This window comes from Notolabrus celidotus, chromosome 22 (genome assembly GCF_009762535.1).
Source record: "Notolabrus celidotus isolate fNotCel1 chromosome 22, fNotCel1.pri, whole genome shotgun sequence".
NCBI classification, from domain to species: Eukaryota; Metazoa; Chordata; class Actinopteri; order Labriformes; family Labridae; genus Notolabrus; species Notolabrus celidotus.
Genome location: NC_048293.1, coordinates 18,533,605 through 18,557,460, shown reverse-complemented (window position 1 = coordinate 18,557,460; position 23,856 = coordinate 18,533,605). Strand labels below are relative to the sequence as shown.

Genomic DNA, 23,856 nt, shown 5'->3' with positions numbered 1-23,856 from the left:
TATTGTCAGTGAGAAATGACAGACATGAAGAGGGAGAAAGGCTTCCATTTCAAGGCAAAGCTGCCTCATTTTTGTATTGCTCGTACGTTTGTCCTTTTGAATCATGTTATTAATTCACCTCACATTTTAAAGTTAATAGACTTGTAAAACTTTCTGGTACTCACTGCAAAGTTTGAAAGCATTGTTAAGATAGGAAAGTATCCTGGTTGTGCCAGCGAGTCAGTTTGTACAAGGTATGCCCTTTAAAAACATTTCAGATCTGACCTTTAACAACAGTATCACAAAGACATCTGGGGCCATGAGGAACTTTGAGTCGCTGAGCAAAATGGCCACACTATAACATGTTCTTTCCTACAGCAAGAGTTCATGAAGAATAAATAAATTGAGCATCTATATTTTAAAAACTTTGTAAAGTAGAGTTATTAAACACCTTGGAATGAAAATAAAAAGACAAAAATAAAAGAAACACAAAGAAGAAAGACAGACCTATCCATCAAACTTGAATATGATCGAGCTCAATGGCTGAAAAAGGTGTCTGAACATTGATTCACTGGATGAAATATATGTTGGACAAAGGTGTGGACAGCCCACTGTGCTTTGTTCTCTTATATTTCATCAGGTGAAATCATAGGCACTCATGTTCCCAAGTCCACTCACAGTATTTGATCCACATCTGAGTGCAGTCATACATTTTACATTAAAGACACTGTAAGATGATGACATTTCTCCAGCAGCGTTTCCTATATGGTACAAGCTTTTCATTTGTTGGAACATGATATGTATTATACAGTTTGCAAAGTCGATTACTGGAAATGTTTCTTGCTATAAAAAACACCCATATCACTTTAGTACTTGGTGCACTACCACATTTCTTTTTCCAACAACTAGTGAACACTTGAATAGCACAGAGCCATTGTCTAGACTTTATATACAGCAAACAATTAGACACCAGAGGGACAAGAAGTGGCTCTGTAAACTAAGGTTTCAATTTTGACCAAAGGACTGTCCCTTTTTAACATAAATATGTATTAAAGAGCAAAGTTTAACAAAAATTATCTGGAGAAAACCGGAGCTTTAAAGAGGACAAATGTAAATGCACATAAAAAGACATGAGGCATCATCAGGGACGGTCAAAGACTGAGGAGTGATGTTTCTCAGTAATTTGGGCAGAAGGACTGTACAGTTTAAATGTAAGCTATGTAAGCCTTTTTTGGTCTGTTTGTTAAAGGATTATTCTTCCTGATGATTTGATTAAATACATTTTAAAATAAACTTCCAACCATTAATTGGTATCATTTTCCCAAGTGGAAAGAGGCTGCTGACACATAATGAAGACATCAAGTTTTTAAATACACATTTAATTCTCTGGTAAAAAAAATAGGCTCTTTATAATTCCTTGACATACTGAAATTTTGTATTTTTGTGCAAGGCTCCTTTTGGTGTTTTAGCTTTAGGCTTTATACTTCTCCCTCAGTATTTTTTTGTGCAATGTTACCAAACATACTAACAATTACCAACTCATGTTAAACATGTCTGCTTTATAGCACTGGTTTGAATAGACTCATGCCCCTTGATAAAACACATTGAGTACATTGTGAGATACCATAATACATGTTTTACCAAGGTCAGCCACACAGTTCTGAATGATTTCCAAACACTCAGCATGAATGAAGGATAAATGACAGAATCAAGGGATCATTTCTCTCTATTCGTAACATGACTGACAGCTGTCAGTAAAGCCATGCTGCCTCTGCCGTCTGAAGCGTTCAGTCATTACTGGTGACCATCACTGAATAAGAGTCACCATCAATCAGTCATTAAGAGACACAACTGATGTCAATCTTTGTTGTAGGAATCTGAGAGTTCTATTTGATCAGGATTTGTCCTTCAGCTCGCTCATATTTCAAGGACAGCCTTTTTTCATCCTTTTACTGTTGCAAAAAATAGACATATCCGCCTCAAGATGATGCAGAAAAACCAGTCCCATTTGTTACCTCTATAGGTTGGATTATTGTAAATTCATTTGATCAGGCTGTCCTAATAATTCTCATAAGCCTCTTAATTTGGTTTAAAATGCTGCAACATGTTTATTGACTAGAACTAGGAAAAAAGAGCGTGTGTCTCTCTTACCTTAACCGATAAAATTTAGAAATGAGATCAGACACTAACATATCTTAAAGAGCTCATAGTGCCCTATTACCACTCGGGAACACTACGCTCCCAGCATGCTGGCCTACTTGTGCTACCTTAAGTTTCTAAAAGCAGTATGGGAGGTTAAGCCTTCAATAATCAGGCCCCTCTTCTTTGGAATGTCCTACCAGTCAGGGTCTGGGAGGCAGACACCCGCTAAAGAGTAAGCTTAAACTTGCATATTTAATAGAGCTTAAAGTTAGAGCTGGCTCAGGCTTGGACCAGCTCTTAGTTACGCTGCTATTGGCTTAGACTGCTGAGGGGACCTGGCAGACTGAGCTCCTGTCTTTTCCTATATGCATTCATGCATGTAACTAGCTTTAAATCTTCATGTCCAATCAGTGTTACTGACAATATGTCTTCCAAGCTCTTGAGCTCCCTTGTCCCGTAGGTTCCTCTGTAAGTTGCAGACGGCCTACTACCATGGACATGCCTGACTGCAGCTGCTAAAACTATTGATATCTGTCTTAATAATGGTAATGTTAGCCCTGGTGACTTTACCTGAGATTAGTCTATTGTCATTAGGTTGCTGATCCTGCCAATACACATACCTTTGCCATTATCATTGGCAATGTAGCCATATTATTTGTATGAGGTTCTGTTGTTTTTGTTGTTCTTTGTGTTGTTGAAGTTTTTCCTTGCCACAGTTAAGTTGTACTTGCTAAATGTTGCCAAGGGTCTTACCAATGTGGTGGATTGTTGGCAGTAATAGGTCAGAGACAGGTACCGGCTCTTCCTGTTGGGCCGTATAATATGTTCCTTTGTGAGGCTTAGATTAACATTTGCTGTGAGACAAAAAGCTCCATAAATTCTCCCAAACTGACACCATTAGTAAAGTAACATTTCTGCCTGGTTGAGTTGATGGTTTGAAGCACTTTTATTGTTCCATCAAATTTGATAGTCACATTCAATATCTGTGCAAACTTCAAATAATGTGAGAAGAGCAGTTTAAACTCTCCTGCTGCCATTGAAAAGAGCATAGATCTGTATATCAGTGTGCAGATGCATCCAATCCTAAAAATGCTTGGGGCATGAGATTCAATAATTTGCTGGCAATGATGATAAATGTGTCTTCCATCCTGCTCCCGCATGAAAAGCACTCGTGGGCTTTAAAGCATAAGTGTGCATAAGTGTGCTCCTCTTGCTGGGCAGAGGTACTGCATGATAGGGGTTTGTAATGACACTGGAAAGTATGCTGTTCAGAAGTGTACCTGTAACAATCACTTCAGGTTCATCATGTCCTCTATGCTGAAATGTACTCATGGTCATGCTGGGGGCTGACAGCTCCATTATTGGAGCCTGTTCTTTCCAATTTATGAGTGGCTGGTTTCACCTTGTTGTCAAGCTGTACTTTTATCATTTCCAGGCCATCTGCTAATTATTCTTAGAATCTCTGTGTTGTCATCATCACTGCCCTTGCCAACATACCCCCTCATATACGTGATGGATGGGCTGCTTTCCAATAAGTTTACTCAGTCCAAATTGCACACTCAGCTGTTGCCATTAATCTCAGTAAGTCTCTCCTGTTGAATTGTTCACCCTGAGAGCACTTTTTGGGAGGACAGCATGTGTTCATGAATAGAATATTTAAAGCACTATAAAATAAAAAATAATGAGGTGAAAGTCCAGCACATAAAACTGCCATTTTTACATTTTCTTCTTTGGGTTGACTAAATGAGCAACACTTCACATGTTCAGAAGTGATCTTTGTTTCTTTTAGATGAAGCCAGGAAGTGATGATGTGTATTAAAAGCTGCTACATGCAGACACATGTGGGTCAACATTTAATTCAAAATGCAAGTATATCAAAGGCAAGCTGTTGTGGTTGTTTGTGGATAAGTCTGCGGTTATCCTTCAATGGAAAAGTATATTGTACTGAAAAAAGGATGCAGGCAATTAAGTATGTTTTAAAATGAGTTGATTTAAAATGAATATCTAAAAATCTGCCAACAAAAGACCCAGTTAGTTTATTAAAATGTAAACCACTGAAGATCTTGCTGCTATGTTAGAGCATTATTCTTTTTTTTACCCAGGTTTCGTACTAATCACCCAGCTGTGTTAGATACTTGATCCTGATTTGTCAGAGCCCCTTGACAACAGACATTAACTCTGAATAGCCAAAACAATGCCAAATACAACCAGATCACACTCATTATATCAAATCAATCTGCAGCAAGGAGTAGTTGTTACTTGGCAAAGTGTTAGTTTATGTTAGCATGCTTAATTAGCAAGCTAAACAACATGGATATTCTAACATTGGCTCCCGTCCTGCAAACGAAGCAACGACAGCAGAACTAATAAGTTCAGTCTAAATTACTGATAACTACCTGACCTATACAGACGTATTTTAAAATGTATTTGATTCAAGTGCCAGGAAAAATAATGCTGAAAAACAGTCACGTTTGCTTTATTGTAGATGATAATATTGGTTCAAACTAAACTTTGTGAGAACAACACACCCATGCCCCAACGTCCTTTAAACAAATCTGTGTCTGGTCAGCCTGCTGCTGGGGCTTTACCTGGTAGCTTCTAAATTAAACTTCTACACACTCACTGCCAACAAAGTCTTGCAAGAACAATCCTTTTTCTTTTTTTTGTGTAACAGCTCAAGGTGCAAAGTTTTGGTCTGACAGAAGGTACACTGTGAATAGAAATATGTTCTTCAACGTAATGGTGGGGGTTTATCTGTTCCAGTCAAGGACGGACTGAGACATCATAATAGAGAGCCATGCACAAACTATGATAAAAAATAAAACTAAGAAATATCTTGTCACTATCATTTTTTGGGAATAAATCTTCAAACAACCAGAACATCAAGATTGAAGCTTATAGGACTGTTAATATTAGAACATGTAACACCTTGCTGCCAGGGGTCAGTCAAGGTGAAAGTCATGTTAACCCAACTGGTTACTGTTACTGCTAACATATATTCATTAAGGACCCCAATTTGATTAAAGGTGACTTAAGCCCCTATACTTACACCTATCACTTACACTTACTGGAATCCAATTAGAATACAAATGGGGCTGCACAACACGCTTGAAAAAGGCATCAAGGTCCCTTGTGTTACACTGGCCACTAATCATCTCTCTTCGACTGCTTATGTCTCAACTAAGCAGTACAAATACAATGAACAAAAACATATAAACGCAACACTTTTGTTTTTGCTCCCATTTTTTCACGAGCTGAACTCAAAGATCTAAGACTTTGTCTACGTACACAAAGGGCCTATTTCTGTCAAATATTGTTCACAAGCCAAGCATGCAACCGATTGTTGCAGCAGCTGTCTGGGTGGCGGGTCTCAGACGATCTTGGAGGGGAAGATGCTTGATGTGGAAGTCCTGGGCTGGTGTGGTTACATGTGGTCTATGGTTATGAAGCCGGTTGTATGCCAAATTCTCTGAAACGCCTTTGGAGACGGCTTATGGTAGAGAAATGAACATTCAATTCACTGGCATCAGCTCCGGTCGATATTCCTGCAGTCAGCATGCCAATTGCACGCTCCCTCAAAACTTGCAACATCTGTGGCATCGTGCTGTGTGATAAAGCTGCACATGTTTTAGAGCGGCCTTTTATTGTGGCCAGTCTAAGGCACACCTGTGCAATAATCATGCTGTCTAATCAGCATCTTGATACGCCACACCTGTGAGGTGGACGGATTATCTTGGCAAAGGAGAGGTGCTCACTAACACAGATTTAGACAAATTTGTGAACAATATTTGAGAGAAATAGGCATTTTGTGTACGTAGAAAAAGTCTTAGATCTTTGAGCTCAGCTCATGAAAAATTGTAGCAAAAACAAAAGTGTTGCGTTTATATATTTGTTCAGTGTACAATATACTCTGACAGAATAAACAGCTGTAGACTATGGGAATGTCTGCATGTATGTGTAAAACCTACCAGCTTTCCAAGCGTAGAACTGGACCAGTGGCTTGACCTCCTGTGATTACTCTATTGTGCAAGTCTTACACTTACAGCTGGCAGCCCTGCAAAACAGCATTGAACGTGTCTAAAGAAAGTTATTAAAAAGCAGGCCTTGCATAAAAAGCCATGGCTATGACCCTGTTAGCACAACCCTTGTATGTGTTTTATTACTTTTTCTCCATGAAAATAACAAGGTCACTTTACGACAATCACAGTCAGCCTTACAGGTGAAACATCGACTATACCACAACCTTACTTACCCCTGCAATGAACAAAAGCCTGTCCTTCAGCTATTCTTGTCAATTAATAAACCCATTTTTGTTACTTTCAGCAACCTTATGAGTGAGGTTTGAGGCTAACGCTAAAAAGAGTGAGAGAGGGAGGCTAACACTCCCCTATCATAGAGGGTGAAATGTTCTTAAATGAAAAATAAATAAAAAAGTGAGAAGTGGAGAGCTTAGAAGAGAAATTCTACTGGTTTAACTTACTATCTCTCTTATCATGTAATGACCTTGCTTCCTCTCTTAGCTCTGTCAGTTCACTTATGAATATAGACAGACCTTTAATCACTGCCTTATGTATTAAACAGCGGATAATGTTCATTCAGTCAGTGAAGTGATAGCAGCAGCAGAGCAGGGCAGAACTCCACAGGAATATATCCACTTCACAGTGGATTTTTGGTCTAGCAGCGTTACCTCACAGCAGATGGCTTTAACCTCAAATGTTTGATATAGTTTGTCTTCATGTGGTCCAGATTTATGATGCAACCTGGACCTCTTTCACCTGTTGTGCAGAATGATTGTATGGGACAGTTTCTCTCTAAAGTCGAATGTATCTTTAAAAGATGTTTTTATGCATACAATTCAACACAGTTACATTAAGAGATGCCTTGTCTGCAACCATTAACCTCCAACAAAGCTTTCTTACCACAGGCATGCTGAATTGTGCAGACCTAGGCCATTATTTTTGACGGGCAGCTGCACAAGCATTTGCATGCACAACATAGATTTTCCGCCATTTTGCTCAGCAAAAGTTCAACTAAATTGAACCCTAACATCAAAATCTGCTGGTCCTTCCGGGATTCTGACTTTAATACATTTTGCTCAACTTAGTCTCACCAGGATTTTAGCACAAAAATAAAAATCCTCAGTCAAATGTCAGATAGGATGGGGGGCTTGGGGAGTTTATTACCTTTGTGAGCTATTTTCTGCTCACCGCTCTGGATGAACTTTTGCACTTTAGGGCTCAAATCTGCAAAAAAACATATCAAGATGACGTGATAGAAAGGACAGTTCTTAAACCATTCCACCTTTCGATATTTTCCTACAAAATAAGGTAGTATTTAGGATGCAAGATTGTTTATTCGCTCTTTGGTTTATTCGAGTGAAAAGAAGTGCAACATTTCAATGCATTGCAAAAGGAGAGCAAGGTTCAACAGGCCTGCCTGTTTTTCTTGGGGTCATTAAAGCATTTGTTGCTTCCTTCAACCAAATAATGTATGTTTTTCATGCAGTGCTGTGTCTGTTTGAACTGATGTATGAGATACTAGTCAATAAGTCTGCCTTTTTGGAGAGAAAGCGGTTGGTCAACCAGAACGGAAGCTAGGCTGTCAACTGCTGCAAACTGGGTAGATGTAGCTGAATTTAACAAACTCCAATCAAAGAACTATATTGTCATTGTAAGTTTATGTTCTATTTGTTCTATTCTACATTGTCAGCTCTTTACCATTAGTTTTTGCTCTATTATTGGACATGGCACTAACATGTTCTTCCACTGGCAGTCCACTGATCAGCTAATTGGGTCTGCAGGTTTCAAGAAGGACAAAAGTACAACCAAAGTAAAAACTGAGAGATCCTTGTAACGCCAATTACATGCCATTTACACAAGTGGACACCTTTATGATACTTAATGGACTAAGGAGGAAGGGGGAAATTTCTGTGCTAACTGGAGAGCAGGAGAGATGCCAGGTTACTTGTTGGTGCAGATATGTTAACTAAGAGCTCATGGCCATGACCTTTATGAATCAGAGGATAACAGAAGATCTCATATGGCTGCAATCTGCATCACTCACAAGCTAAGTTCCCTGCCTTAATATGTGCTGGGGTTTTTTTTTACAGACATTCTTCACAAAAAAACCCCCCAAAAAAAACAGAAAGCTGAATGGAAGTGCATCTTCAGAATAAAGTTTTGTCTCTCTCAGTTTTTTATTGCATAATAACACATCCCATGGTGTGCATGATGTGTTCAACTTATCAAAACACACTGTGTTAGCTGCTGAAGGGGAAGAGTAAGCTAAAATAACAAACCCTAAAGCCACTACTGTGTCTGCTGGAAAATGTAAAGCAGTTGATGCTTAACAGTATGTCAAACTGAGAAAGAAAAAACTATAAAATTCACTATATATCAGTGACTCATGCATCCTAGATCCAATTAGCTGATCAGTGAGCTGCTGGAGGAAGGACATGTTAGTGCTGCCTCCAAGAATAGTGCGGAAATGAATGGGTTTTCTGACAGCGAAGTGAAGTGCTAAAAAATGTCCAAATAGAGCGTGTATGTGCACACAGAAAAGTTCTTTGGTTGGAGTTTGTTAGAATTGTGGTAGAGCTGACCCTGTCTGCAGCGGTTGATAGCCTTGTTGTCTTGCTATTTTTGTCAACAAAAGGGCCGAGCTGACTGGGATCCTCTGTAGCGGACACACTTCCTATTGACAAGTACTTAAAATAACCCATCTTAAAAAAACACGCACTGTCCCTTTAAACTCAATAAACTGGAAAGCAGTACAGAAAAACCCTCAAGCTGGTAAGAAATCTTAAGGAATTCCAAACAGGACAGTAATGCCCTACCACACTTTGACGTCACAACAGGGCAATGAGGTCTTCGTCTGGTAAACATCAGTCTAATTAAGCCTCGTGACTATGCCTCCTCTTTGTCTCAATAAAAAATGTTGCTTTTTATGGGAAGTAAAGAACATACCTACAAATTCAAGCTGCCTCTGTGACAGGCACTTTGAAGAATAAACTGAATATAATGCAGAATGTCAAAATGTCCTCTGGTAAGGCAGTTCTACAGGGAGGCACTTTGAGTGGAACACATTACCTGTGTAAGCGGTAGTTCAGGAAGAAACAGAGATAAGATGAAAAGCACAAAAAGAACGAGGGGAAGGGAAATTGCTATTCACAGCATTTTCATTGGCACTTAAACAGTATATGTTGACATTGTCATTTTTGCTGCTATACGTCTGCTTTAAAAAGAAATGTCTTGAATGCAACTGAATTATAATGATAAGTAGTTTGCAGTGGCTGCAGAGAAAGAGTAAACACACAGTGTTACCATTTTTCAAAGAGTGTTGTTTCCCTCCCATCAAGCCAAAACTGTAAATAGACACATCTCTGTAATAAATTGTGGTTCTCTTTGTATGACAACTTGAGAGATCGATCGTTCTTTTTTCTTTGTTGCCCACTGCTGGGTGAATATTGGCCATGGTACCAGTGGAGTTCTAAGTCTCACACAGGGATTAATATTGCTCTTAACTTATCTTTCACTCCTAAGAAACATTTGTGAAAACTGCAGAAAGGCTCATTGGAAAGGATTCAGCTCAGTTATATGTAAGACCAGTGGTGCCAAAGAGGTCAATTTATATGGACTGATTCTCAGTGGATCGTGAGAGGTGTAGAAAACAACGTTTTTTTCAATACTTCTCAGCATTTCCCTGTCGGTGCTCTCTTACAATTATGCCCTATTGGATACCGAGAAAAACAAACTAACTTGAACACATCAGTCTCTTTATTGGCTCCATGTCGAGCTGGGGTGGCACATTGGGCACTTTGCCTTAGCCCATACAGCATAAACCTATTGGGCTAAGGGTGTGAGTGTTAGTAAAGAGCTCTCGATCATTAGCTAGTTAGCTTGCTACACTTTCAAATCACAAAAATGGCTGATGCTTAAATAGCGAAAACATTATTTTCACTTTAAGTGTGAAGCGGATTGTTTTGATGTTTGCACAAATTCATAGTCCATCCATCTTATCTGTAAGCTTGCAATGCAAAAGTGGCCTAAGTAGGGCCATTCAGAGTGACATTTCAAGAAGTAGCTTGTGTGCACCAAGACTGATAGCCTGTTAAAAGAACTCTACAAACTAGGGGTGTAACGATTCATCTACTACATTGATGTATCAATTTATATTCCTATGTTTGGACTACAATGATCTGTGCTTGGCAAGTTGGCCTTCCGGATGACATATATCGATCTAAAATAGTTTTAAAAGGTAATAAATCTCTTGTAAACTAAAAGACATGCAACCCTGTAGTGTGGTTGAAAATCTGGGGTTGAACTTTTGGCTAAAAAGTTACTGAATCGATTTTAAGTTACTGAATCGTTTCGTATCGTATCATTCTATGAACCAATGTCGGCAACCATGAATCATGATACGAATCGAATCGTTGTTAAAAAGAATCGTTACACTCCTTCTACAAACCCAGTAAGTGTGAGAGCTGAAGGGCCAGTTGGCAGCTCAGTAGTCAAATTTCACCAGGCCCAAAGCTACGGTAGGATGCGACATTTGCATCTCATCACACCAGTCACAGTCTTGCTAAAAACAAGAAGTCTTTGGAGGACAGTGTGGTTGCGATGTATTTTTCTGTATTTGGGTTACTTATCTGTTTGTGGTGTTTACATTAAATACAAAGACAGACTATCAGTAATGGTTATGTTTGTAAAGGTTGGGGACCCCTGTGTTGGACGATGACATACTGTTTCCACCTCCAGTTCAAATACCTTTACCTTTAAATCATTTTAAAACTCACCCTCTTCTGGCAGAGCATTCATTCTTTTGTTGCTCCCTCTGAGCTTTTTTAAATTTTGTGATTTCAGTTGTGCATGCTCTTTTATTAGCTGTGGCCCACCATAGTAAATGTTAACTTTCCCTCAATGTGTTGTCAGAGGATTTACACACAGAAATAATGATGAGAGCACCAATTTTCTCAACAGCTATTTAACTAAATTATATTGTGTTGCTCTAAACCCTGTTGTGGTATTCTTTTTAACATTCATACATTATTTCTGTAATCTCTCTTGCGTACAGTAAAGGGAAAAATTTAACAGAGAAATGGTGGATATAATAAGGTTTCTCCAGTCTGTCAAACAGATTTTCACACCTGCTTTGGGGCTAAGACATCACTGCTTTGATATCACTAGCTGTGTAGGCACCGTGGCCAAACATACCTCAATGATAACATTCCAATGATATATGGCTTCTTATATTTCTTTAACCTAAGAAAATGGAAAAGCTTTCAGGATTTCAGAGGAGATGCCGATGCCAAAGAGAATTTTGGACCATAATTTAGAGCGTATTCATAAAGCACAGCACCAGCTGTAACATTTGTCTCAATGTGTCTCTGCTATCTGGGTTTTTCTACACATCGGCCCATCATGTAAAACTGAAGCATAGTGAGCTGACTCACTCTATCCCGTTCTCCCTCTCCCACTCACAGCCTCCTCTATATCTGACTTTCCTCTTCTGTGATACTGAAGACGTATTGTATGCCAACGCTGAAGCTTCCTGTAGAATCGTGATCATCATGCTTGGTTCCTCGCCTTTTTCCACACCACATGAGGTTACGTCGGCCGGTAGAGAAGTGAACACAACTGAACTGGATGAAATAAAACTGAGTACTTAGAAAACATTTACTGTTTTTCATTAAGACTCTTTATCCAATACTGAGTTCACTTTTTAAAAACCCAGACACAGACTGATTGTTTTTTTTATCTAATGTTTCTATAGCTTTGATGCACAATTTAAGATTAATTGCATTCACTATCACTCAATATTGACCACCAGCAAACTGCCTGTATTATATTCAAACTATCAAAATGCATTTTGGGGCACCGGTGGCTTTAGAGTCTAAGCGTGTCCCATACACAGAAGCTATAGTCTTATAGTCTGGTTCAACTCCTGGCCTCAACCATTTGCTCACTCTTCCCTCACTCTCTACTACCCATATTTCTCTCTCTCTTCAACTGCCCTATCAATAAAGGTGAAAAATGCCCAAAAAACACACCTTAAATGAACAAATAAATAAAATACATTACATAAAGTTACTCTAAATCACTGTTGGGTTGGCTGCCGAAAGCTGGATGTGTGGATAAGACTCTAAGGGATAGATCAGATACTCAGGCTGATTACTCGCCATGTGTATTGCACGGTTTGGTGCAGATGAGGTGTCCCCCTATGTGTATGGTGAATATACATTTTAGATGGAAGGCCCAAAAGTGCTTCATTGATTGTAATAATTTTAATTAAAGTGCATAGTATGTTAAGAGCAGGATGTTAAAAGTGTTCTCGTAGAGGAGTGTATTCTTCAATGTGTCTGAGGTAATTTGGTTGCATTATTTCTCTTTTGAGGTGGGATTGAGTGGGCGGAACTACAAGTGAAAATCTGTAAAAAAAAAAAAAAAAAAAGGTCCAATTCAGAGGGCATGTCAGAAAATACATTTCTTCCTACTGAAGCAAGGGTCATCCTCTGCTGAAGAGAAGGTCTCATAACATATAGCAGGCGGTTTCCAGTACTCTGCAGTTTGCCTGAAATAGTTACACAGTTTGAACCTCTGCTTGATTGCATTGCAGTAGTATATGGTGCAGAATCACAATTCAGATAGGAACTAATAAAGAGCGTGTTGGTGTGACTGAACTGTGAAGTCACTGAGATGAATATTAGACACATGGTGAAGACTCGATACTCATCTTATTTTCACAACTCAATCAGCCAACTTTCCTCAACCTCATACAACCCCACTTGGACAACCACTGGACTATCCCTTTATTGTCTTTTTGTGTGGCAACAACATGTGTGTAAGGGAGGGGGGTCTGGGTGTGTTTGTGTTTGCGTGTGTCTATTTGCGTGTGTGCTCCTGGTAATAAAAGAACATATCACTCAGAGCACCACTTTGGCCTGCTGAAGTTTTTAATAGATTTTGGACAGCAATAAAGCTGTGATAATGAGGAGTTAGATGTATCAGGCTTTAGCCTGGACCATTCTTGTTAGTATGATTAATTCATTGTTGTCTTGGTCTTTTATTGGATTGCTGTTAATTAAAAGCACCACGGAATATCGCCAGTGTTATCCTTTAAACAGGCTGGTGTTAAGTCAGCTCTTCCTTAAAATCAGTTTCACAAAAGCAAAGAAGAGACTTTATGTTTTCCTCAAGGGTGCCAGTTATGGCATGCAGTCATTGTTTGAATGCACAGGCATCAATATGAGGGACTGTTATAGCTCGGCTAAATTTATCATATAGGTTAGAATTCATTCTGAAAGAGGAAACAAGCTTCTTCCTACTATCCGTAATCAGCAGCCTCATTTGAAAAAAGTGCGACTCCGTTCAATGCTCGGATCTACATGACTCTCATTAAGGTAATAAAAATTTGTTAATGAAAGTTAAGAAAATATATGATTATAAATTTGTGATTAAATGGAAGTAGTGACCCTGAAAGATTCCTCTAGTCAAAGGGCACAATGTCTGCTTTGTTTTCATCTGAGTCTAAGCTCTGTTATACACAATAACTGTGTACACATAATCTAACACACTCTGCATGTAAATACTCTATTTATTTTACCTTGTCTCTCTCCTCCTTGTTCCTCTCTAGATATATGAACGTTTTGGGGCTTAGGATTCGTCGGCCTTGCCCGTATGAACCTCTTTGAAAAACTCTAAATTCGTTGCTCATATCAGAGCGTAGAAGCTGAGTTTATTAGTAATGCCAGCCTTGTTGTTGTTCGCCGCTGAACGAATAAGAGGCTTGCAGGGGGAGGCTTATCTGTCAGGGTGCACACACACACAGACACACAGCACAATGCAGAGGCACCAGCATCCATACAAAAAAGGCAAATATGGCTACACACGCAGGAGGCATGTGTAAGCACAGATAGCTTAGTAACACACCTTCTTACGCACATATCATACCAATTGATGAAGGCACACTCATAAACGTATGTACATACAAGTGCTCTCTGGTCATGCTGAATTGTAAACAAGTCAAAGACGGTTTTGGAGTGATTATGGCCTTGTCTTGTTAGGTGCTGCATGAATAAGAGGCTTCACGGGAAGGCTTATCTGTTTGGCAGAGTGCTCACACTCGCTCTCTCGCACACAACTCTGCACACTTTTAAGAAGCCTTATCTGTGTCAGGGTAGATAACATTGCATGGCAGAGAGTAAGAAGCCGATCTCGCCATAAATGGAACATGTACCTGGCATAGGTGAGTATTCACAATGTCAAACACACACACTCACACATACAGTACATGCATGCAGTTACAAGACATTGCAACATGACAAACAATGATTGCACAGAAAAGGCAGGTGGCAGCACTCACAGATAAGGAGAAGAACATACAGGGGAAGGAAGAAAAACATTATTCTAGAAGCAATATGCTGGAAATGTAAGACGCAGCTAGTGCACAGTCAGTTCATGACAATCAGGAAGAGGATTATATTATCTTAATATATAATACATATAGCATACAGTATAGATAACTGATCTCCTGGTTCCTGGTCAGTTATTGATAATTTGGCAGCTTTAAAGCCACAGTCTGTTCACATATTTAGTCTGGCTAGCTTCTTTCAACAGCAATTAAAGTGACAAGAGGAGGGAATCCATTGGTGCAGTTCAGTGACTTCCAAACTGGGGGGCGGGACCCCTAGGGGCAGCCTGGTGTTATGGCAGGGAGGGAGTGGCAAGGCTTCATGAAAACACTGCACACAGTTCTGCACTCCTTTTACAAAATTAGCCATGCTTTATGAGGACTGCCAGGTTAAGTCCATCAGATGACTGCAGCTCATACAGAATGCTGCTGCTCGAGTCCTAACAAGGACCAAAAAAGTAGATCACATCACTCCAGTTCTTAGATCTCTACACTGGCCTCCTGTCTGTCAGAGAATAGACTTTAAAATCCTGCTGATGGTTTATAAAGCACTGAATGGTTTAGGCCCAAAATACATTGCTGATCTGCTGCTACTTCATGAACCACCTCGACCTCTGAGGTCATCAGGTACTGGTCTGCTTTCAGTCCCGAGAGTCATAACGAAACATGGTGAAGCAGCATTTAGTCATTATGCACCAAATATCTGGATCACACTCTCTGAAAGCTGTAAGTCTGCTCCAACTCTCACTTCTTTTAAATCAAAGATTAAGACTTTTTTATTTGCCACTGCCTTCCTATCTTAGCTTATTTTAACTTGCTTTAAATGCTAATTTTAAATTTACTTTTGATATATTTCTAATTTTCCTTTTCTGTTCTGTTTTATTATATTTGTCATTTTAATTGTGTTCTTTTATGCTTGTCTGAATGTTTCCAATGCTTTTAATGTTTTAATGTAAAGCACATTGAGTTGCCCTTGTGTAAGAAATGCGCTACACAAATAAAGTTGCCTTGCCTTGCCTTAATGACAGTAAATCTACACTAAACCTTACAACTGCTAAAACAAAGATAAGGAATGATGAGGAGTCATACCTCACCTCCAACAGCTGTGGGCTGTTCATTTATGTAAAAAAAAAGTCACATGTTGCAGTGTAACTTTAAATTGCTTCCTTTGAAAAAGTGTCTTGTTTTTTAAGCTCGCTGTCACACACTGAAGTTGTAAATTGTATTTGTTAGCAAAGGATGTGTCTGATAATGTGTGTTATGTATATGGCCCTGCAGGAAAAGTTGGGACCACTGGCGTAGTCATACCTAAAGATCTCAGTGCACTCCAAATTTGCACCCTATGTTTTTTTCTTTCCTTTTTCTTTGAGAAGCCTTGAGCGGTAAAGTTTAAAAGCCTATTCTTTAAACAGAAATGTGTAAAAATTTTATAAATTCACCAAAACCGTAACCATAACCGCTAGCTACACTGAAAATACTGAAACATCTCCATCCGTTCACAGAGGCCTATGTAGCCTCTTATCATCAGATGATGATAGCCGATGATTGCTACTGGGTCCCAAAACTCTCAGGGATGTAACTCAGTTGCACACTGAGCCAAGACCAGTCATCTTGTCACTAATCATATGTGGGTCCACCCTTTACTTGTGTCCCTTTTTTTGCAGACAGATTCCTCTCAGAAATGCTTATCAAAGAGGATTTCAGTGGGTACAGGCATTCCACTCAGAGAGGTTTACACAGTCACACGTAGCTGCAGGATTATTTTAGGTTCTACTTCCTTAGAAGGTTGGGAGATTATACTGTATGTGCAAAGATTACTGTTAAGTTCTGCCTTTCTGTGTGTGTGTGTGTGTGTGTGTGTGTGTGTGTGTGTGTGTGTGTGTGTGTGTGTGTGTGTGTGTGTGTGTGTGTGTGTGTGTGTGTGTGGGTGAGTAAGTGCATGCATGTGTGTGTTATGTGTGTATGAACTCATGTGTTCTGCTTTCGTTAAAGAGAAAGTGTTCTCAGCCTTATTATTCTAGAACAAAGCAGACTGTGTCAGAGCTCTCTCATCTGAAGCTGTTAATGAACCTTGGTAGACACATCTCACCCTATAAATAACTCAGCACCAATAAAAGACAACTTTAGTGTTTAAGATCTTTACCAGTGAATGTCATTTTTAATGTTCCTGCAGTTTGACATATAATAGATGTCTTTATTTTTTCTGTACTCATTAATCTTCACAGTTTGGACCCACTGATGTCTTTGCTAGAGTCATGATGACTGTCTTTGAAGCAAGTTATTCCTCTAAGTCAGAGGTTCAAACTGTGTTCAAGAATCCATTTACATTGCTCATGGACACACACCACTTTGAAACCTGATGTACCAGTGCTCTGCATAGCATATAGAATCATCTATCATGGGCTATAAAAAATGTTCCCTTTTTGTCTCCTTTCCTCCCTGAGATATTGCAATGTTGTCACACAATTATACGGCAGCATTTCTTTGGTGTAACTCTGAGTCTGCCAGCTGGAAAAACATTGATGTATCAATTGTGATGGAAATTTAGTATTCCCATAGATGTCTGCGTCTCCATAGACATCTCACTTTGTAATGCACTTTATTTGCTATGCCAGGGACACAGCAGTGATTGGCCTGGCCTTCTTGGTGTATTTCACAGATTCTTTCCCATATCTGGCCTTGCTTACCAGACCGAGTGTGCCCAACACATGCATCTAATTTTAGCATCATCTTATGGGATAAATACCCCGCCAGAAGGATGGTCTGACAGAACTGACTTGGTATTGTACTGCACCCTACTGCCTGTGCACTCTCCACTGCTCTTCATAAACTATTTCAGCATAAGCCATCAGAGCCTCATGAGGCTTCTGTGTCTGAGAGACAAGTTGATGAATTCCGCTATTTCAATATGAGGCAGACTTGTACCATTTCCATTGTATCTATTGTTAATCAACCAATCAATAAGCCTTTAATAATAAAGCACCAATTCACTCAAAAAATATTATATTAACATAACAAAAAGAGAAGGTCTAGTCTGTATTGTGTGAGATGTTTAGCATCAAGGAACAATGTTTTGGCTTCAGGAAGAAAATGAATGAATAACACTACTAAGTTGCACAGCATGAAACCGTAGGAGCTTAAAACCTTAAAATTTCAAATATATAATATAGACAAGGAATATAAACAAATACTATTCTTCTCCAGAAAAGGACAGGGTGAAAACACACTTCCAGTATATGCCCAAAAATCTTGGCTAAAGGAGAAAAGAGCTTGTGTACAAAAATGCAACATGATTATGTAAACGAGATAGGAGGTCAAATAAGGAAGAGCCCTCTGATGTAACAAAGATGTATTTTAAAGAATACAACTTGAAACCCAGTAGGCGGATCACTGGGGACCTGTATCTATTTTAATATTGATGATAAGCAACTCAATAGACTATATGAAGCCAGAGCGGGAATGAAAACTGGACATTAAAACACCTCAGAAGAAATGGTCTTCATCATTACAGTTCAGATATTCATTACATAATTCAAATTCAGACTAAACCAAGGCAGTCGACTGTGTTTACATTCGTTCAGACTGGCAGTCTTTCTCTGATGGTGATCAAGCTGCCACTATGAGGAGAGTAGGAATTGATTTTGAGTTCACATCTCCCTCGACTGAGAAAACAAACCAAAAGAACTTAACAGAGGACACAAATATTTAGTAAAAGAAAAATCTTAGGCCAGCCAGACAGAGAGAGAGAGTAAACACAAGACAGCTGGCTTCTCAAGAGCCTCCAACCCTGAATCAAAGCAAATACACAGTATATGGAATAGCAATCATATACTGTAGATGGATGGGTGTGGACCATATGGAACGGATTCAGGATTAGTCAGTGTTATTGAGCAACCTTATCCAAAAGGCAAGTGGACTTTGTAGAAATGCTTGAAGACATTTCACCTCTCCTCCGTAAAGGCTTCTTAAGTTCTGAGAATTACCTGAGAATTATCTGAGATCTGAGTTAACATGACCTGGATGTCTGAGAACCTTCACAGACAAGAGATTACTGATGTTAAATGTGTCATAGAGCTGATGATACAATAAAGTAAAAGAAAAACAAACAATCTACGGCTTCTTCAAAGAAATGTTAGCTTTTATCAGAGCAAATGATCTATAACTGGAAATACAACTGTGACAAGAACACATGTTTTCTTAGACAGCTGCAGGGTGCGATGCTTTAGAGCACCTATCTTCTTCACATGTTTGTAAAATACTTTGACAAATTATAATCCAGAGACAAGAAAAGTCTTTGGGTATAATTTAAATTTGAAAGTCACAGTGATTGTGGTTCAACTCATTTTTTCTTCAAAAGCACCAGAGCAGCCCTGCACGCACTCTGGAGCTGTCCATTGTGCTGAACAGCTCTGGAGCTGTCCATTGTGCTGAACAGCTCTGGAGCTGTCCATTGTGCTGAACAGCTCTGGAGCTGCCCATGGTGCTGAACCGCTCTGGTGCGGTCCATGGTGCCAAAACAGCTCTGGAGCTGTCCATGGTGCCAAAACAGCTCTGGAGCTGTCCATGGTGCTGAACCGTTCTGGAGCTGTCCATGGTGCTGAACAGCTCTGGAGCTGCCCATGGTGCTGAACCGCTCTGGTGCGGTCCATGGTGCCAAAACAGCTCTGGAGCTGTCCATGGTGCTGAAGAGCTCTTCTCTGGCTGTTTAAATGAAATCTACAGAACAGTTTGCTGATTTAAAACCTTGCTTCTTCCTCGCACAGCAGGTCTCTTCTTCTCCCTACCCGTGCTGGCATGATGTCCAACTTGCTTAAATCACCTCTGCTTTTAGAAGCTTTGCTGAATTTAATGAGGGTGAACTCTCATTAACTTGAGTTCCACAACTGGATCCAAAAAAAAAAGGCCAGAGTGGGATTACTCATTAGTTTGGCTTCTGTGTAAATAATGTGTTTTTATGCCTAACAATGACAAAGTGTGTTTGTTTAGCAGGTTGTTGTCAATTTTGTAAACAGAAATGAACAGTGGCACAGCTAATTGCCTCACACTTAAAGTGTCGCTGAGTCAACAATGGCCACATATTTGAATAATCTATGTCAAACCCCAAATGAAAACCAAATTTCTTTCTGCTCTTTTTTCTTCTTCAATCTCTCAGAGCGAAAGGAAGTGTTGGGCAATGATGTCATCTAAGGCTGATGACATGATGAAGCTGAAGAACTTTGAAGACTGGGCAATGATGGGAAGATGTCTGATGATGTCGTCTAACGCTAACGAGATGGCAGCAATGTGATAGGCTAATGAGGGTTTGCAGCAGAGCTGATGACCATAGAGGATATGAGTGAGCATGCATAGAGATGTGAATACAACATTGAAACAACAAACTGTATACAGAATATAGACTTCCTGACTTAAGTTTTGCTCAAGCTTTATTTCCAAAACTGAACTACACCTTTAAGTTATGATGGATTACCTCATTGCTTGGGCAAAGACTTTACATTAATGCAACTGTATTCATTTTTCTACGTAGGTTAAGGTTTCTGCTTTGTTGCGTTTAATTTAATTAGAAGAAGAAAAATAATCACGATGTTTGCAAAATTGACTATTTATTGATTAAATGGACATTCAGAGAGCTCATCCCAGGATGTAGAATCATGCGACAAAACTTAAGGTTTGTTTCCTCTGAGGAGCATGATGTTTCCTGACATAATTTCTAAGACTTGTGTGGATTTTTATTAGGATACAGGTCTGTTAATTGAAACATAGAATCCATAACTATTAGTAGTTTTGTGGTTACTGATTTTATTGTTTTACATCTCCATGTTGTGAATGCAACATACTCAAACAAGTTATCTGGTGTTTATAGGGTCATGTGTTGAGCATAGCTTTATCTAGATAGCTGGATAGGGACCTCTAGTGAGGCCAGTAATGCCTTGTGAACATTTCAGAACAATTACAAGCTCTTAATGTTATCTCTGAGGCTGTTGCAGCCCACTAAGGGAAAATGAATGTGCGCCTAATGGATGCAATGGGAAAAAAATCCTGGATTGAGGCTTTAAGTCATTGCTGAGTGTGTGCTTTCCTGACCACTCATCTGTGTGCCAAAGGATTCCAGCCAATATGACCTGCTGCCGTCTGCAATAGCCATAACAGCTAATCAATAGCTGGATCCACAGTGACAGAAGGTTAAAGCTTCAGCAGCTTATGGTGATACTGACAGTGCCTTTGTGCTCCCATCTTCAGCTTTTCCCCTCAGTGGAAAGAGTTATGACACAAACACCAGCAGGGTTAGGGATTTTATAGCTTTAGTGGCAGCCATCCCTATGTCTGCCCCAATCATATGCTGTCCAGTAAAGATAATTTAAAAGATATGCTTTAAAAGAGAACTATAAGTAATGGGCTTTCAGAGTGATGTAGGGTCAATATTGGTGGAGTTGTACAAGAACAATGATTATGTTATAAAAGGTTATAGCAGGTATGTTCTGAAAATGGTTTAAAATGAAATATTTATAAAGGAAATGTTCTCTAAAATCAATATCACCAATTTATAGTGACCTATCCCAACCTCACAGTCCACTAGGCCTTATCTTCAATTGTTTGCTGATTGTCTACCTTTCTGATCACTGATCCATGCACCCTGACCAGATTTCTACCCGGCCATCCAATTATTTCAGTCTTAACATCGTTTCAAACAAGGTCCCCAGATGATCAGATAATCAATGCCCTGATCAGCTTCACTGGACGCACACGATTCTAGTAACTCATGGTGTGAAGCCCATTGGTCAGTGACCGGCTCAGACACTTGGCTTGTTAAGGACAAGCACCTCGTTATACAGTTTATAAATGTTTGATGTGAATGATTTTTGGACTTATTAGAAAGTACAAATCTTCAGATGGGTTACTGAAGTGCCAAGAGAACAATGCGGTGACCTCAGAGGTTGACAGATTTCAGAAAGAAAAATAGGTTTGATTTAAGTCTACCTGTAAGTCTGTAATCATTGTCCACAGGGAAATCTGTTGAACCAACAAGAGTATAATATAAATGCTCCTGTGCGCCCACATGTGAACACCCTTTAAAAGGATTCACTTTTGGTATTCGTGTCATACAAACAATAGCTGAATCAAGATGTGGGTTGTTGGTTTTTCTTCCATCAGCTTTCAAACATAATACATTTTCTACCTGGCAGCAGTTACCGTCAACTCATACTATTCTCTTTGCTACTGGAGTCATGTTTGTTTCAACAACTGGTGGCTCAAAAGCCAAAAGTATATCACTGAAGTCAATAGCTTGAACCCAAAGGTTCAAACAAATTCACACTTAGTGTCTATTTGTTTGAACCTTTGGTTGGTAGCTATGTAGGTAGGCAAGATAAGATCCCTTTACGTCTCGTCTCACCCTGTCTGGATTCGATTTCAAATAACACCCTACTCACTATACATTATCCCTTACATTATTGAATGAACCATTTCCACACAGCTATTTGCCACAGTGGAAAATATCAAGCAGCAAAAAAATACTCTGTTTTTCATCATGAATTAATTTATTTAAGTGTTTTTTTATTACAGCCTAAAACCACAAGTTTGTTTATCCTGAATTAATTCATCCAAAATTAAAAAGGAGCTGTTTATACCAGCTTTTGTTTCTTCTTGAGACTTAATTTTCAAATGATAAAATTTCTAATGCAAAAAAAAAACAAAAAACATTTAGATCTACCATAAGGTTTATATCTTGTTAGTGAATAAACACATTAAACTTTGTTTTACAATTGTATGCTACATATATAGCAAATTAATGGAGATAAAAATGTTGTGAATGTATTCAAATCCTTCCCAAATGTGAGTTAAAAACTGAGTGTGCTTTGTTGATAGTACCTATGGGTTTTTTTTTCTTATACAAACCAAACCATTCCTTTTCTAACAGCTAGTATATTTTTGTGTCCACCAAATCAAACACTTTTAAATTAAATAAAAATTGATAACTTAACCAACACTGATCAACTTGAACTCGCCCGTAGAGCGAGAGTCACTTATGCAATCAGTCCAAGCATAGGTGATCTCCTTCTGTCAACCTACATGTGCTATTTTAAGCCATAACCCAAACTAGGTCAAGACATTAGCCTACATATAACCAACGAAGGGGCCTGTTTAAATTACCCCAGTGTTAATGTTCAGTAACAGATTGTTGCTGACTAAGCAGCTTTCTGTTCATACTGTGTGTAGGGCCGTGAAGTAAGCATTGAAAGACAAAAATAAACTGCACATGCTCCAGGAATTGTTGGGCTAATAGTGAACAATTCTATCAAGTCCCTGTAGACATGGTCTTCTGTTGGACTCTAAAACAATAAAACAGCATTTGTTGCACCTAAATGTCCCTTATGTGTTGCAAAGTGTTTTCTTCACAATAGATTATATCATTGAATCCAGATACAACTTTAAAAAAGGCTGATTAGGTTTTAAATGCTTAATCAATTGTCGATTACCCAAATTTATGAGCACTCAGCTAACAAATGAATAGTGATTTCACCAGGAAGCTATACCGGCAGCCACCTGACAATGTCTCAATGACTCTAACAGCTGTTAAGAGATAATCAATAAGGTGATTGGCAGCAGCGGTAGCCTGAAGCTTGGATTATGCTGGTTTATTGTCAATCATTCTGCTGCATTGTGGTCACTTTCAACTGCAATAAGTTCAGACAAGGTCCCATTGTGCAGACACATAATGAAGTGAATAAAAAAGTAAACATGAATGTAATATTTAAAGACTAAAGTGGCTCAATTAATCAGAATTTTTATTCAGGGGCTTTTTCCCTGTGGTGTAGTTGATGTGTTTTATCAGTGGAAAGCATTTTTAAATCACAACAGGGGAATTTTGCAAGTTAGCGCCAAAAGCTGTTAATTAGCTACTTTTAATCTCACATGAGATACACACACTAATTTCACTTTAGACTGTCAAACTGTTCAACACAAGTCTCTTTTGGCTTAAATTACAGGATAGCACCCGGCTCATTGGTGCCACTTGTAAGATTCCCCTTACCTTCTTAACATTTGGAGAGCCCAAACAACTCCAGGTCAGTACATCATCTGTGAGGACTGAATCATGCACAGCTAAACTTTTGCTTTCACAATTATTGATTTTTTTTTTATTAAATGCCTCAGAGAATAATGGAAATATGATTAGTCATCCACCTGATTTCCTTTATATCAAAAGCAATATGTTTTATAAAGACATCAAAATTAGACTGAGCAATTAATCACAAATGTTTTTCACTGATGTAAATGCATCAGATAGTATGATGCATTTTAAAAATGCATGCTCTTGCCAAACATTGTCCT

General features: G+C 39.0%; 1 long non-coding RNA gene across 1 annotated transcript in view; it reads right to left on the bottom strand.

Annotated features, from left to right (window-relative positions):
• Nucleotides 1-6,090: 6,090 nt before the first annotated feature.
• The window catches only part of LOC117805806, a 75,898-nt gene continuing 58,132 nt past the window's right edge, over nucleotides 6,091-23,856 (bottom strand). Inside the window, exon 3 of the long non-coding RNA XR_004629526.1 lies at nucleotides 6,091-6,175. This is a non-coding gene — a long non-coding RNA (uncharacterized LOC117805806). The remainder of the gene's footprint in view (nucleotides 6,176-23,856) is intronic.